Source organism: Platichthys flesus, chromosome 4 (assembly GCF_949316205.1).
Source record: "Platichthys flesus chromosome 4, fPlaFle2.1, whole genome shotgun sequence".
NCBI lineage: Eukaryota > Metazoa > Chordata > Actinopteri > Pleuronectiformes > Pleuronectidae > Platichthys > Platichthys flesus.
Window position 1 is genome coordinate 13,990,004 of NC_084948.1, and position 15,838 is coordinate 14,005,841.

Below are 15,838 nucleotides of genomic sequence, written 5' to 3' on the forward strand. Positions count from 1 at the left end.
ATTAGCCGTCTGGAAGCTGAAGAAAACCTTCATTGGTTCGATGGAAATGTACTGTTGGTGTGGTTCAGGCTCTGGGGATGGCCAGTGAGCACACAACACATTATTGTACTCTGTACCATGTTGTTCCATTAAAGGACTGAACAGTTGCTACACATGAAATGTACATGTTGCTACATTCCCTGTGCTTTGTGTTGTTCTATTAATAAGTAGCAAGTTCAAGGAAGTAATTAGCACAGATTTGCGTCGGATGGGAAAGTCTCCATGATGAATGTGAATGTGTGTCAAGGAGAAACGTTTATGAACATGGCGCAAGAAACAACCAATTAAATGTCGGCGCAGATCCGGACCTGGGGGGCGGAGACAGGATGTTCTTTTCAGGTTCTTCAACATTTTCAATGATTTCTCAGAGAGTAGTTCATGGATCTTGATATTTATTAGTCTGTGTAAAATTGGTGCAGATTCATTTAAAATCCAGATTTAGTGAATTTAAATAAATGGACTGTTGGACATTGGCGAAGATCGAAGATAAGATGTAGCTCTGTTGTGGAAATTTACTATTTACACAGCAGCACAAGGAAGTAGCAGCAAAAGAGTGAATAAAGTAAGAATAATAATATAAATAAAACTTGTATATATATATATACATATATATCTACAATAAAAGTAGAACTAATAAACAAACAAGGCTGTTAATTTAAATTTGCAATATAAGGATAAGATATAATGCAATATAACAATAGGATCAAGGTTGTTCCATTTTCCATACTATGGTTCTTTCTTGTCGATTTTACTGTTTGACAGTGGGTGCTGTGGTGATGTGCAGTCTGAGGACACAAAGGTACTGAATGCAGTCTACTGAGCACGCTTCTTGTTATAATGAATGAATGGAAGTAGAATTTCACTTCTCACACAACAGAAATATTTAAGTGCCCATTTCAAGCTAAATCTCCCACTTTAAATGTAATGTTGATAAAACACGTACGACAGAGGTGGAATATGTGATGAGTCCTCATGACCTCATGTACCTGAAGGGCGATCTCCCTGAAAACCAAATATATTTAAAGTTGTATGTGAAACCATCTTAGGATATGAGTTATGCAAAGTTGTCATTGTTTCTTTGAAGATAATTAATTACTGTATTGAGTATCACATGTACCATGACCATTTTGAAGAGGTGTAGGAATTAGGTTTTTGCAACTCTCTCTCTCTCTCTCTCTCTCTCTCTCTCTCTCTCTCTCTCTCTCTCTCTCTCTCTCTCTCTCTCTCTCTCTCTCTCTCTCTCTCTCTCTCTCTCTGTAGCCCTGTTCTCTTATTTAAACAGGTATCAATCAGGTAGTTTCTTCTCTCTCCGATCCAACCATGTATAATGCCGCCTTTCGAGGAAGACAGGATAGACAGCTTATTTACTCGTCAAACGTATTCACACAAGGCCTCTTGTAAAATTCTAAGGATGTTCGCTCATGTGTGTGTGCAACCATGTATGTTCATGTGCATCTGCCTGCCCGTGTGTCTGTTGGAAGTTCAAAAGGTTAATTGTGCCATATGGAGTGTGCATGCGTGCAGGCGCATTAATGCCAGTGTGCATGCAAAGCAAACTCGTCTGTGCCGAGTTCAAAAGGTTAGCCGTGCCACAGTGCAGCGGATCCTGCCTTAATAATTGAGGCTTAACAAGCACATGGTAAAACACCATGATCCCCTCTCACAGTCAGTCATGGCTCAGACATGAGAGCGGCAAAAGAGCAGCTTGTTTGTACAAACTCAATTATTCACCACTTCATGGGCCCAATGGGAACCCAGTCTCATTTTCCACTCACCTGGAAAGTTCCTCTTTTGTCGTCCCGACTGCGAATTTTAGTTATTTGTTCTTAGTTGTTCCTCATATATTCAAACTAGAATAGTAGAGTCCATACCTGCGCCAAGGCCCAACAGTCCACTTCAGTCAAGCTTCACCGAATTTCAACCACTCTAAATATCAGTTCTGTCCTGAGTTATTATCTGAGAAATCAGCGAAAATGTCAAAAAACACAGAAGTTTCCAATGTTGAATAAAGTCTAAAAAATCCCTGCATTCAAACCAAGTTTCGTAGTAATCCATTTAGAAGTGTTTTTGTGATTCTGCTAAATTACAGACAAACAAGGCACAGCAGTTCCCTTATGAAACCACATTGACAACCGGATTTTGATTTTGATTTGCGCACTCATAAATATAAATCCCCCCTCTGAGAAAACAAGAGAAAAGTGGAAAAATTAATTCCTGGATCAACACCATAATTGGATCGTCTCCACCGTGACCCATACCACATCCTTCGACCAAGTTTTGTGTCAATTCCTTTGGTACTTATTATGTAATCTTGTTTACAAACAAACAAACAATTAAGTCGCTCAGAGTGCACATCTCTATCAAGACCCAAAAGTCCCCTTATGAAACAACATTTAAATTCACTAGATCCAGATTTTTATTTTGATCTGCACCAAAAAGCACCCACTCTTAAGAATCAGTCCCCTAAACATGTCCGATTTTTATCATCAAGATCCGTGAATCTTTCTCCGAGAAATTCATGAATATCTTGCAATGTTAAAGAAAGTGAAAAAAAGAAAATCCTGAATCCGCTTCCCGATGCAGATCCTTGCCAAAATGGAAGGAATTCTTCCTTATGTTGGGCCAACAAACAAACTAACTAACAAACAAACAAACCTGTTGGGAGATAAGGGGGCGGTACTGTGGGATCAACCTTCCATCATTCTCCTCCCAGAGAACATGTGACATGTCTTTCGCTGAAGAACCTGGAATCTTGTATCACTCTCATGCCACGACTAAGGAAGTAGTCCTATCTTACTTAACAATCATTCCTGCTGTGCGGTCTGTCGGCTGATCACTGAGTCATAAACCAGCAGGACGAGTCTGAGATTCAAAGGGATTACAAAAAATATATAATTGGTAAAGTCATTTCATTCTCTCTCTCTCTCTCTCTCTCTCTCTCTCTCTCTATCTCTCGCGCGCGCTAGTTCTTGTTTTAGGGCACAACCGTATTAGGCATCAGCTTCCGCTCTGAAGGTTGAATAACACAATGAGTAGACATCATGTTTGTTTTTGTTCTCTGGATTACGTTTAATGCACATTACGTAGAACCAGTCTAGACTGACTTCTGTAGGCTTTTTCACAGATTGTTTCTCACACTACACCTGATAGAAGACAAACCAGGCCTTATCATTCCATCAAAGACTAGATCTATGTTATGATTTTATCAAGAAAGAGATCTAGTTAGGCAAATATTAAATATACTATATATATAGGGCGAATTCACTAATGAGGACCAGGACACAGGTCTTTCTTGATGTAATATGTGTTGTGAATCTCATCACAACTGGGATTAAAAAATGTTTTTAAGTGGCTTTCCAAAACCTGGCTGACATTGTACATAATGTAGCTTTGTGTGTGTGTGTGTGTGTGTGTGTGTGTGTGTGTTTTATTGTTACCTCTTTAGGACCTTTTTCCAGCATAAACACTGACCTTGTCAGGACTAGTAAACCTCACAGGGACCAAAGCTCATTTCTAATGAGGCCAAACTTCATTTCTGAGCTTCTCGTTAAGCTTATGCTTGGGTTTTCCACAATGATTGGAAGTCAATGCAAAGTCCTAACAAGGTTAGTTGGTTTGGTTTGTGTGCCTGCAGTGCAAACAGACACACAATGCAAATGTGCAGCCCAGCCAGAACCACCTCAGTGTGCACTGTGAGGCCTCGTGCGCTGTGCCAAAGCTCATTCCCATGGAAACACTATCTTAAAGTTCAGCAGCCATGTGGAAGCTGTCCTACATGTTCCATTGACATGTCCATTCATATGGTGATTTATTTGAATGTGCTCATCCTATCCATTCAAACTGGGATGTGTGGAGCGCTGGCTGAGAACACAATGTGTGGCGTGTGTCTCTGTGTGTGTGAGAGAGAAAGAGAGAGAGAGAGAGAGAGAGAGAGATCTTTCTGGGTGTTCGGTGTGAGCCTACATCTGGGGATTTAGAGCCCGGGAGGAGTAGAGGGAGGGTGGGGGAGGCAGGAAGGGTGAGGGCCAGCAGGGGCTCATTCCCAGTGTATACAGGTGGAATTAATGGGAAGCAACAGGAAAAGACTGAATGTGTGTGCACCTCCCTGAGGCCTCAAGGATTATAGCTCATGCACACACACACACATACACGCACACACAGGCTTTTCACAAAGGCGCGCTCAGTCTCACCATAACTCAGTCTTCTACAGTATTTTGTTTGCTCAGACACTTGGTTTTTACGTCTCTCACACCCAGAACATTATAAATCTCCTCCACCCTCTATTTACTCAGACGTGACTACACCTCTAACAATTAGACCGTAGGGTGACTAAACTTCCAGCACTTGCCAAATGACAACTGGCTGTGAATCAGCTCACCCATCCTTATTATCACGTTGTGTACGGCAGGGTTTCCTAATGGCCGCTCCCGGCGTGATAAATGAACCTGTTTGTCTTGTTCCTCCATCCAAGTCTGCAGCTGAGGCTAAATGAGTTACAGCTCATTCTCGTCCCCCGAACGGAACAGAAGCTCCTCTTCTCCACGGAAAAAGCTGCGGTGTCCAAAGTGGTAATTTTATTTATCGAGCACATTTGATCGCACATATACTCTGTGTGCTCTCATTAGAAATGCAGCAATAAGTGACAGGACGACGGGTCTTTAGACGATACCTTCTTGTGCTTTTAATATTTCTTCTTGCATCACTTTTTGGTGGTGGCGGAGGGAATGGAGATACCGATTACTGTTAATAAACAGATACGATTTAATTAGCCATTCAATGCCCAAAATCCCAAATTTGAAAAAGCATACATTGTTATCAGTGAAGATTGTGTCATGATCAAAGTGGTTATTATTAGGGTGTGGTTAATTACACTTCACACAACAACCCTGTGTTGGCGGATGAAATGGCTTCTTATATTCTATTTGTTGAAATGACTGTGAGGATTGTCTGATTGTGATAGATTTTCTTTGGAACCAGTATCTGTGAGTTGCATAATCTCGTGGAACCAGGACACTGATTCAGGAAGGACATGCTGCCAAATGTGCACATGTACACCTGATGACCCAGAGGCCCAAACATATGCTTCACTCATGATTTAAAAAACCAATGGGTTGTAATTACTGGCAGAGGCCTGGGAACCATTTAATGTGAATCTATTGGGCAACATCAGACCTTCTGATTCATTCATCTAATATTCGGAAGTTGGGCAATAAATATATAAAAAAATAAAAGTCTGAACTGTTGTGTATTCAGTAGTGTGTCATAATGTGGTTAAATTGTTTCTTTAGAACTGCCTTCTTCCTGTTACCTGACCTCAAGGGCGTTTTTAGCAATGTCCAAACCGAGGTTCATGTATTTTTTACAAAATTTGAGGTGGTGGTTTTGGTTTCACATTGCAATTTAGGGAGCAGAATTTTGTATGAAATACATCTTGTCGTTATCATCTAGATGGGCTGAGTCAACCTATACTTGAAATTGATTGGTTTGTAGACAATGTGCGTCTGACATCGGTGTGTGGTCAATTTGCCTGAATATGATACTTTAACTGTATATAATGTAATTCTACCAATGTTTCCCCATCGCCCAGGCCTTCAGCCTATGAGGCTAAAATGGGAAACAGCTCTTCATGGCAAAAAACTGTGACAGATTGCGGCTATGAGGCAGAAACAAGTATGCAATAAAGAAACATTTGGAAGAAAGACAAAATAAGAAAGATTGAAAAAAAGGAAACACAATCCCGATTTCCTGTCATATAGGAAGTATTTAGGAGGAAGAGTGGGCACCATTGTGGGAGGTTGGGGGGTGGAGGTGCAGGACTTGAGAGTGTGAGGCCTGCGTACGTGCAGCGCGGTGTGTGAGCCTCGGTGGAGGTGGGGACGAAAGAACAGGATGCACAGCCCTTGAGGAATGTCTACAGCTTTGTGGCACGTCTGTGAATCTCATCCCTCCCTCTCTCCGGCTCTCTCGCTCTCTCCCTCTCTCCCACTCTCCCTCTCTCCCTTTCTCTCACTCTCCATCTCTTCCTCTCTTTCTCTCTCCCTCTCTCCATTTCTCCCTCTCGCCCTCTCTCCCTCTGTCCTCTCTCCCTCTTTCTTTCCCTCAAACTCCCCCGCTGCTTCCCGCCCTCTATGGGACAGGAGTCACTCAGGCAGCAAGAGGGAGAGCTGTATACTGAGATAGTGAGGGAGATTAAAGGAGAAAGAGAGGATGCGAATGAAAAAGACTGGTGCGGAGGGAAAGGGCCTTTGGGCTCTGAAAGGTCAGATATAGAACGGAGCGATAGATATAAAGAGACGGAGACAAGTGTATTGAATGGAACAGAGTATACACGATCTAATCACGCCTGACTGAGAGCCGATGATTCAGCTGCTTAGCGCTTTACGTCACCTCTTGCCACCATAGCATGAGCAGCACACCGAGGGGTCTCAGGGGAGTCCTGAGAACGAGTTCACGAATTACAGCGTTAACCTTTGTGTTACACGCCGTGACCTCTCCTCTTCCTGGAGAATCCCTAAAGGTGGAAAAACACTAAAAGTTCAGAAACCATATATCTGTGTGTAACTCCTATATCCTCACTGCAGCTCCTGTCAGGCTGGATTCTTTATGTTTTGACTTGTAGCCTCAGGCCTGTTCCCTTTCCATTCATTTCATCCACATTCTTTTCCCATGTAAAAACTGCACTATTTCACTCTCACACCCCCTCAAAAAAAGGGAAAAAACCAGCTGCTCTCCAGTCCTCCTGATTATGACACCAGAAGAGAACAGACCTCGTAACAGAACAGCACAGACTGCACTTTATTTACTGGGCTGCATGCTGCTCAGCTCTCACTGGCTAACTAGCCACAGCAGGCCTGCATTCCAGCCCTCTGCAGTCAGTCCTACATGATCTGTACCCTGCTTTGCCATTTGGCTTATAAGTGCCGACACCGGAGTCGATAGGCTGTAAACAAGGACACGTGGTCTCTGCAGCAGAATGCAAAACATGAATCAGTAAGCATTTTGATAATCATTGTAAATATTACTAGAGAAAAATCCAAAAGCCTCTGGTTCCTGGTCAAATGCGTTTAGTTTGTGGTCTGACTGAAGATGTCTCTTCTGGCCTAAGATAGGGAAATAGACAATAAAATAAATTGTAAAACTGTGAAAGGGAAAAGATGATGAATATTCGTACAAAACAAATGAATGTATAAAAACACTTTCTTCAATACAGTATCTTCAGCAACAAAGCCTGATTTAAAACCAACCTCAACTGCAACATATCGGGAAATAATCACACTCATCTGTCAACCATCTATCAAACCTCTGTACTCAAAGAAATATGAGATGAACAAAGTTGCTAGTGACCACGTAGGAATTACGTTAGTTGTAAAACATGTCTGACATTAAAAGTTAGTCCGAAACAGGACTGTAGGAACCATGTGACCTGTTGGAGCACAAAGGCGGGAGTTCACTTTTTTGTGTGACAGACTCACAGCATTAAACAAAGGGCCGTTACTGTAAATGCAGACAAAGGAGGCCAAGCTTGGCCGCGTGGATCTGTCATCGTTCTGCGGGATGTTTATTAAATGTTTGTTGTTATTTCTCTTCTCTCGTAACCTTGGCAACAAGCCTCGGAGCTGTCATGGTCCCCAATCATCTGATATATGTTTGGCAGTCGCAATGTCCCGGCTGATTGAATAGCGCACATGTGCACACACCCAACCACCCGCACACACACAAACGCACACGCACATGCTGCAGTTTGACAAGGTGCTGAAGGTGGGGGCTCAGGGCCACAGTATCTGGTTCTCTGGTAAATATCGTACACACGCCCTAAACAAGGGGGATATGGAGGGAGAAAATGCCAGACGTCCAGGAACAGATCCTTGTATTCACGGGGGGGGGGGGGGGGGGGTTACCTGCTCCGTTCTGCACTGTTTCTATTCACAACGCTCTTTGCTTTCCTGTTGTGGAGGATGGTGGGTGTTTCAGGTCATTTTCACTGACTCAGTGTTAAGCTGTTTGTACTCACAAGTCAAGTGATGTTGACTGCCAAACACAGCTGCTGAGATGAGGTTTGTGGGGTAAAGTGGAAACCAGCATGATCGGCACAATCTATAATTTCCTCAGTGTAAGGCTGTTGTAACGAGATAAGATCGTTGTAGTCACATGAATGCATCAGCACGTTTCTTCCAGTGTAGCTTCTGATGGAAACTGTACTTATTAAACATTACCGTTATAGAAGATGGGATAAGGTTTGTTTTATAATACAATAGATGGCCCATTTTTTCCTTCATAAAGTGATTCCTTTGTTCTGTCTTTTCAATTTCTTGCATCTGCTCTGACATCTGGAGCAACACTTCGCTCAGTATACATGCCCAGAAAAACAAACACCAGGTTATGACTGTAGTGTAGCGAGAGATAACACCGCCTGGCTCTGCTCCATTGTCTTTTCTTTTCTCTCCTGTCCTTTTCTTGCCCCTGGACCAGATGTCCCCGGCCCAAAGCAGCATATCCACAACAGTATGGCAACTGTTCTGTAGCTGGCCCTGACCTCTGGGGCTGTGGATCTTAAAGCAAGAGCCCAACATTTTAAGCATCATCACCTTAAACCTGCACTTTTTTGGGTCATTTTCTTGCCTTTATCTCAGCTAGATCCTGACCTCTTGCCCATGCCGAACCTAAGAGTCCAACATTTGTTAAGAATTATCACTTTGTTTCCAAGAATTGGATAAGAGGATTGATACCACTATCACAACTGTATGGTAAACATGAGGCTACAGCCAGCATCCGGTTAGCCTTGAAAGGTCTTGAAGTGAGGAAGCAGCTAGCTTGGATTTATCAGAAAAGTTGTGGTAACTTACAAGCCAAGACATTAACGGAAACATAAAACCGCAACTTGCAGTATATTTGTACGATTTTTTTATTTATGCAACATGTTATTAGAACTGAGCTTGTGAAAGTGGTAGGTTATCAAATGTTGAACTATTCCTTTAATGTATCATGTTTACTTTAAGTCAAAGTAGATATAAGAGCTGACCTCAAACCTCGACCTCTAAAGCTGCTTCCTGACACGCACGGAAGTGTGGACATTTTCTGGAGGGGCTGTTTGTGGGAACAAAATCTCAGAATCTGGACATTTTCTGGAATTCATATCTGAAATTTTTTGCATATCGTTTGACAGTTCCCGCAAATCTCTGAGAATAGTATAGCCCACAGATGACACAACGTTTCCTTCTCTCCTCTCTCCAGTCATATCAGCACAATCTGCCTCCATTTGCTGTTTGACAGTTAAGAGCAGGTGGGAGAGCCGTGGGTGCTGCTCGCTCAAGTGGTGAGATGAAACGCTCCGGCTGATGTCGGCGTCCGTCCCCCCTCTGTTCCTGCTCTTGCGTTGGTGTGAACCTGCTCTCGGCTCCAAGGGCAAACAAAAAAGGGAAACGGCAGCAGGTTGTCAAGGCAACACAGGAGCCACCCACGTAGGAGCACACACACACACTCACACACATACACACACAGGTGATGTGTGTAGTTTGCATTGTGCGCACATGCTCAGACTTGTGTGGTGAATACGTCGCCATAGTTCTGTTTGCAGCGTGAGTGTTTGTCGGCTGGAGCTGAGGGACCTTTTCACGGCTTCAGCTGATGAGTGGGAATCTAAAGGTGGAAGCGTGTGAAAGCTTTATTTACACTACGCTGTATCCTAAGTCTCACAGCTAATGTCCTACTTTGACTCAGACTTTGGAAGTGACGTATCCATTGCAGCGTGCTCAACGTTACACCGGAAAATCACACCCTGAAACGAGATTTCTATTGAGGTCATATCAATGTGTCTGCTTCCCATTAGCTCGCCGAGATTGTGCTGGGGGACTTTTGAAACGTGTGATTGCGTGGACTTCTCCTGTGAACAGTGCTTTCCATTCTAAATAACGACATTTATCATCATGTCCCTCCTCCTCTTAGCCTCTGAGGAATGTGGCTTTGATAATCTGTCGCCTCTCCGTCTTTCTTTCTCACGTGTCATCGATGTGTCGTTCTCCCCCTACAGCCCTGAGATAGTTTTAATGGCTGGGCGTTCCCGCGCTTCACACAAATGTGGGGAAAAGAAACAACCGGGCAGAATCAAGAGAGAGATTCAAAACAAATGCCTAATTAGTAGCTGGGGATTCAAATGAAGCCAACAACACCGCAGCCGATAGAGCAAACAATTTTGTGAGGGGGAGTCGGAGAGGGAGCGATATAAATGTCCGGTTTTAAAGATGTGATAATGTGCACTTTCTGCTACACAAAATGCATTCAGAGCTGACTTCAGGGGTTTTGTGTGTGTGAAAGCCAGCACTTGTATTCATGTGAGTGTGTGTGTGTGTGTGTGTGTGTGCGCCGTCAGCTCTTTCTCATGTGTTGCTGTATGTGTTAATAAGTATGATATGCAGAGAGCACTACTGAGGGGGGAAATGGCTGTGGGACAGTTCACATGCAATCACCTTGCCCAGCCATGCAAGAGATCAGTCTGGCTCTGTCGAGTTCAGCTCTCACTGGTAGATTTAATGATCAAAGGATTATAATATGATCCTGGATCTTAGCCTGGGATGAATTGAAGATTAATTTGCCAGATGTTGAGTCTGAAGAATAGATTAATCAGGTAAATAGACACAAACACAGAGGAACTGAAGGATGTAGAGTAACTGAAGTGTATTTGGTCATAAAGAAAGAAACACCCCCTCCACTTATTTTTTCTACTGTATTAAGACGGAAACGCTACGCCTGAAGGTTGGCAGCCCCACCAGGGTAAACAGCAGACAAAACAACATGGGCAAATGAAATGGATAAATTTGTACATAGCCACGCACCCAAATCAGTGTAGTGTACGCCCTCCAAGATCCCAATCCTAATAACACCCCCACCCCCCGATCTCTGCCAAGTCCAATTTGTTCACTCTGCTAGTGTTTCTGTTCAGTGGGATCTTGATTAAGACACACGCCCCTGTGAAGGGCCGGACCAACTCCTTATCTCACAGCAAGGAAGTGAGGAAGGAACCATCAACACTCACACAAAGGGTGGGCCACTTGCAACGTGAGACCACCTTGTTTGGGTGTACGCAGTTTTTCCATTAGCTTTGAGGTGTAGAATTTAGGTATATTGCATGTACCTGAATATGATGAAAAATAAATCCTATCAAATGATTTGACATTCAATGAAAATATTTGTAAAAAAATCTAACATGTATATCTGTACACATGAAGTGCATATGATTTCTGTTTATTATTAAAGTGATAAAGTTATGAATTACATACAAAACCTCAATCTGCATTTAGAAACTTTCAATTTATGTTCTAATCATTCCGCACTTTCGGTTAAGATCATACATGATCTGCATATTGGCTTGTCCAATAAACATTAAGTTAAAACAAGGAGTTTGTTTGGCTTAGCTTCACTTAACTTAGCGTTAAGCCTGGGAGCTGCTACTTTAACAGTCCTCCGGCTGTGGCCTCATGAGAGTGGCATCGATCTTCCTATAAAACTCTCAAAAAGTACAGGATGTGTGTGAATGAAACACGAGTTGCAGTTAGACAATAAATATAGAGCAAAAGGGGGAAATATAAGGAGAGTGTGGCAAATGTTTAGGAATGATTAAAAAAAGCATAATAAGAAGTGGGAATAGAGATTTTAAAAACGCTTGTAGGCCGAGTGGTGCTCTGGTGTTGCACTTGTCTTCCTTTCAGCAGGGGTGGTCCTCTGGCGAGATAACTCCAGCCAGACAGCCATGGGTGATAGAGATCAGATTGAGATGACAGACTGGAGTGCTGCCCAGACGCAAACACACACACGCACACGCACGCACGCACACACACACACACACATACACACACACACACACACACACACACACACACACACACAAAGCAATGAGAAGGAAATTAAAAAAGGCATTCTGTAGAAAGAAAAGAAAAATCTGTCATTCTTTCATAGGAGGGAGAGAAGAAGTGAGTGAAAACAGAAGGCCGTAAGTCCTTTGTTCTGACAAACAAACACACCATGTTCCCAGAGCTGTCTGCTGAACCTGTAACATGAGTTCTTATTCACTGCACTGACACATGCTTTTTTTTTTGCTCATACCCACTGTATCTTTTTTAAGTATCAGAGTATATAGCCTTAATCTTAACAAACAATAAATGTCAGTGTATGGCTCATTCCACTAGAGAAAACAGAAAGACACAGGGATGTAATGGTTGTCTTAGGCTTATAGGCCTAGTTTGAGAGTACATTGTTTTCCTTAGTTTACTCATTTCTTATTTCGGTGTGCCCCAGGGTTCAGTCCGTTGCCTTTTTCTTTATGACTGCATATGAGGACATCAGTTTATAAAACCTGCAAACATTACATCTGTCTTCACTTCTTCGCAGATGACAAACATCTCTATATATACAAAATGAGTGACTTCCTTACACGTTACTTTATGTTCCCACAGATCCCTGAGTTCTGCTCCCTCTCTCTAAACTATTCCCTTTTCAAGTAGTAAAGTCTGCAATGACTCCCTGCTTAGTCCAAAGTACCTCAAACTCTGTAAAGCCATTTTCAGACATGAACTCTGGGGTACAGATTTTTCCTTTTACATATTGAGAAAGCAGCCCGATTTTCCAGTCAGATGTGTTCACAACAGTGGAAACATCTCCGTAGCATTCAGGGGAAAGGTGGAGCTGCATGCAGGAGCGAGGTCATAACCGCTTTGGTGATCACATGTTTCTGTTTACAGCATAGCACAGCCAGCTTCGGCCCGTATCAAAAAAGCCTAATTTCTCGTTGTCTGTCCAAGTTGACATCTTTAATCGGTGTCTTGTATGTGTGCGGTACCTCTTTTTTATTTTTATGATAATTGTATGATTAGCACTTTCAGTTCATTGTTCCGTTGCGTGTTAGAAATATATTTAAACCGGGCACCTGCCCATGGTAAATTCTCCGGATAATCTCCTGCTGTGTTCTCACATGGGCTCATTCAGACATTATCTGGAGTTTTCAATAAGAGGGCCGGCAGAAAAATGTCTCTGATTCAGACATTTGCATTTTCACATAGTCCCTCCACATAATTTCATTATCCAATTCAGTACATGCCTGTAAGCAGAGTCTTCCTGTGTTTATGAAAACATGCACCAAACCTTCAATTTTCAACAGAATGCTAACTTTTTGTAGTATTAAATATGAAAGGCAAATTTTTTGTTTTGAATATTTTCATTTGAAATAAACAATGTAAAACAAGCCTCGTGAACAAACAAGGTAAAAAACAAATACAACATACAAACTGAAATTTGTATAATGACATTATTTCTGTAAATGTTCACCTATGCAAACAAATGGGCCCTTGCATGAGCCCTGAAGGACTCTGATTCATCTCCAAGTCTGTGTATATGCAGTATTTTCTGTGAAAGAGGCTCCAGATGTTCAGATTGGACAACAGGGGCGTTGATGACAGATCTCAGTTTCAGTTAGTTCACTTAATGTTGCATTTTCATTGAAGCAAAGCAACTGTCACACCAGATTCACTGGAGATACATCCAGAAACCACATTTAACACTGTAGCAGCCTCTTCTAGCACATGTGAACCATGTGCATGTGAGTCTGAGACCTTACAGGTCCACATCTACTGATGATTCACCAAAGTGGCCTAATTTCTTATCGTTGTACCACAGATGTTATTCACGTCGGAACTTTGCTATACTTCTGGGATTCACAAAGTGACAAACTAGCTGACGGGCTCAGCTCCGGTTGGAATTTACAGGCAGGAGATAAGCGTGTAGATACCTGGTAGTTTTTCCACTTAACTCTGTCTTTTTATGAGGATCTTGAGAAGAGTGTGTGTGTGTGTGTGTGTGTGTGCTCTTAACTCTCGGTATAGGGACCTGTTTACCATATAGGGGGATAAAAGGAAGTCCTCATAAAGCAATTAACATTGATTTCTCAGGTGGAAATTCCGGTTAGGTTAGGCAAGTAGTAGTTGAGTTGAAAGTAAATCTCCAGGAAATGATGTGTATGTATGTGTGTGTGAGAGACAGAGTGCGTCATTCCCAGAGGTCATTGTCTCTGGGTCCAGACGGCTGCGACTCAGGTTCTCAGTGTGGCTTCACTAATCTGCCGTAATTATGTCTCACAGTCAGCTCACTCACAGTCACACCCATACATCGACTCCCTCTCTCTCTCTCTCTCTCTCTCTCTCTCTCTCTCTCTCTTTTCTCTTCCTCACGCCTCTCTTGTGGAGTCGTGATTGCCTCAGGATGGCAGGAAATCCATGTGTGTGTGTGTGTGTGTGTGTGTATGACAAGGTGTAACTGCAGGAAGAAAAAAAAGACACATTCGTGACTCGCCATACAGTGAAAGAGTTTTCCAATCCGCGAGTCATCCACTGCACACATCCTGCTCATCTCCCCGGTCCTGCCACTGTGACGCATTTCTTCCGTGTTTTTCATCAGCCGTCACGCCTCTTGGTGTGTAGTGACGCAGGTCCTTTGTGGGGAGCCTAAATCAAGACTACCTGGCTGGGTTCATGGAGTTCAGGATAAAGGGAATCATCATGGTTCATGGTTTGGATCCAGGATTTTTTTTCTCTTTCTTAAACATTGGGAGTTGGGCTTTTTCGATATTTTCATTAATTTCTCATAGAATAATTCACAGATCTTCAAGAAAAAAAAAATCAGGCGTGTTTTGATGAATGCTCTTTATGAGCATGTGCAATTTGATACAGATCCAAGTAAACATCTAGATGTAGTGAATTTAAATGTGGTCTAATAAGTAGGCTGTCGGGCCTTTGCAGAGGTATGTGCTGTACTGAGTAAAATCCTAGTTTTCATTGGTTTTAAATAGAAAATAACTATTTGAGATTCTGCTAATTTAAGAGTGTGATCTGAAAATGCAGCTAAAGCTAAATCAGCTTATGCTATTCAATCTACACACGAATGACCCCACTAACACTTTCAAACTGTGAGTAGTTCAAAGTCCAAATACAACAATGACACAATTGTTTTAATTGTGGTACAACAATCCTTCCCTGCGTGTACTTGCATTTGGGTGCTGGCAATAGAGACTGGAACCATCCTTTTAAAATCCCATGAGAAGAATACCTAATATGCAGTATATTACTCTATAGCTTTTTCTTTCACTACGTTGCCCCCCCCCCCCCATCTCCCTGCACATTACAATATTTTGCATCATCCAATACTTTTTGCACAATAGTAAGTAATTACCATAATATAACTAAATTACCATGGATTCGTTTGATGAAAAAAAGCTGAACCTGCAGTTTACATCCTCGTTGTCTTTGTGCAGAAACCTCCTTAAACCACTCCCTCTGCCTGACCAGAAGCATACCACCTGAAAGTATTAATCTTTGGTTTTGCAACCGATACAAACACTTTTCACAGTACATTACATCTAAAAGTAGAAAATGCAGTAACACTGCCGCAAGGACAAAAACTGTAAGCATCATAAAGTATGCGAATACACATTTGTATGGCAACTTCCCCACAGTTGTAAGGCAACAGTAAACCACAGCTACGACACAAACACACACTGATGATACGCTTGAAAATACGACTGTCAGCAGACAGGGAAATGAGACAGTAAGCTATCATAGCTCAATCTTGTTGTACATTATTAAATTATCTAGATAGTCCATCCCGTGATGTATCAACTATAGTTTGGTTACCTATACTCATTAAGAACAGTATATTATTTAACACTAGCACATGAGCTTGTTCTAAACCGGCCTGTTTGGTCTGTGTTTATGCTCCGGAGTTACTTCATAATTATTCCTTGTCATTAGTGAGTCCTCTT